The sequence below is a fragment of the Carassius auratus genome, unplaced genomic scaffold, assembly GCF_003368295.1.
Source record: "Carassius auratus strain Wakin unplaced genomic scaffold, ASM336829v1 scaf_tig00020786, whole genome shotgun sequence".
NCBI lineage: Eukaryota > Metazoa > Chordata > Actinopteri > Cypriniformes > Cyprinidae > Carassius > Carassius auratus.
The window spans coordinates 37,272-39,531 of record NW_020525057.1 but is presented as its reverse complement, the minus strand read 5'-3'; positions in this window follow the sequence as shown (position 1 = coordinate 39,531).

Genomic DNA, 2,260 nt, shown 5'->3' with positions numbered 1-2,260 from the left:
TCCGTGCGGATAAATTTTACCATTACCATTTACATTTCCATTCATCAGACACATTTATCCCAAAAGACTTACAGTGCATACATTTTAATACTTAATATGTATTCCACGGGAAACAAACCCATTACCTTTTGCATTGCTAATGCTTCTGCTAGTGCTCTACCACTGAGCCACAGGAACTACGATTTATCTACTATTAAAACTACATTTCATGACACAATGTCAAAATTATGCAGAACAAGAACAGACAAGAACACGCATTGAAACGGCTATTGTCTGTGTGAAAGTATAAAATTATAAAATACACCTAATAAGCCCAACACCCATGAACAGCAAAGCGGAATGAGTTTATGCCCTTGTATCACGCAAAAGTGACGATTCTAGTCAACCAATCAACATTCTACTGTGAATTTGGCTCCACCCTTTTGGTACCCTTTGCTGTGCTAGGTACCCCAATGGAAGGGTAGCAAGAAAGAGGTACAGTTCACTATTTTGGTACCTTTCAGAACTTCTGCGTACCATACAGTACTGTACCGAACCGTAACGCTCAGTGGAAACGAGCCAAAATTGCCAAAGTCAAATTAATTTAGTTGAGGCTTCGTTACATCATAACCATTTTGAAATTTCAATGGTTCACCACTGGGAGCAATGACCTCTGTAAACAGGTGAAACTTACAGTGGCAATCCATTGAACAAGCGTATGTAGTTATTACCTGATCCTGGATTGGTTGTACAAATATGTACTGTAGATGTTTTAATGAAACGTTTGTATAATTAAAAGGAATAATAGTAGTTAATAGTATCTCATTTTTCTGTTTAACTGAACCATCAATAGAACAAAGACAACAAAGCCTGAAATAGAACACATATCTTGCAAACACTTAATATTTCAGAGAATTAGATGGTTTGTTAATTGCATTTAATACATTAAACTTTCAATGAAACATTTGTAATGGTTTTTTTAAAAGCTTTTTTTATGCATGTTTGGCCAGAGTTATTGTTGTATTTACACTGTTTGACCAGCAGTCACCAGTGTGTTGTGTTTCAGACATTTCGAAACAGTGAATCATTTTACGACACGATTAGTTAAACTGATTCGAAGCTTTGAAAAGCATAATTTCTCCCATCTTTAAGTAAAAGTATTCTTAATACATTGGACCTTTTATAGAAAGTAGTTTCATTTTAACTGTTGAGGCATGCTTTCACATTTATGTACCTGAAAGAGTCTGTAATGTTTGTGTCGGGCAAGCTTTATTTTCATAGTTCCACTAGGTGAGCTCAGAAACTGCCTAACCTAGCTTTAAAAATGACTGAACACCTCAAATGTAGCTGTTTTTAATTATTTTTTATTAAAATCTCTCCCCACCATCGACAAGTTCTTCTGGCTTTCAGAGGTTACACTGTTAAGGCAAGCGTACACGGTGCGATTTTTGCTGTCGTACGAGTTCGCATGCGATTTTTTTCAATCGTGTGGAAACCGCGTATGCTCGTATGGTCACGGCTCGTATCATTTCCGATGAATTACGAGCCAAGCAGAGTGGCTTACGAGCACTTCCCGACCTCCCGATCATTTTTAAACATGTCCAAAAAGTTTGTGAGCTATCGGTTTGAATTCGTGACATGTGTGCGGTTGAACGAGCCGATTTGTTGATTTATCTGAAGTTGACCAATCACTAGGAAAACCACAGAAGAAGAAAGACGAAGACAGCAGTGCCAGGAGGATAAACTCGAACAGCGAGCGCTTTATGTTTTTTTTTTGTAGCAACGTGTTCCAGTGTCTTTTGATTTCTCTCTCTCTCGCTCTCTCTCTCTCACACAAGCATTTGTAGTTTACAGGGACTCTCCATAGACGTAACGGTATTCTATACTGTATATCCCCATACACTACCTCTATCCATCATGGAAAATGCATGTTTAAAATTAAAAATTTCTATTAAACACCGTATAGAATTTTATGCTTACATTGTAATACCTATTTCAGATATTTATAAACCATATACAAGAACACACACACATAGACCAAACGTCCCGGTTTCCTATTGCTGAAAAATAACCTGTACGTGTAGGAAACAGTCACGGCTCGTATCAATATTTTATATGCAGTTATGAGAGAGAGAGAGCAGTTATATTAGGCGCGTTCCACTTGAAGCAGTGCTGCACAGAATGATCACTGTATGACATCAAAGTACCGCGAGAGCGATTTTCTTTTTTATAAAAAGAAAATCTTCACCCCCAATTTTTGAATGGTAGTGTATCATTGTTT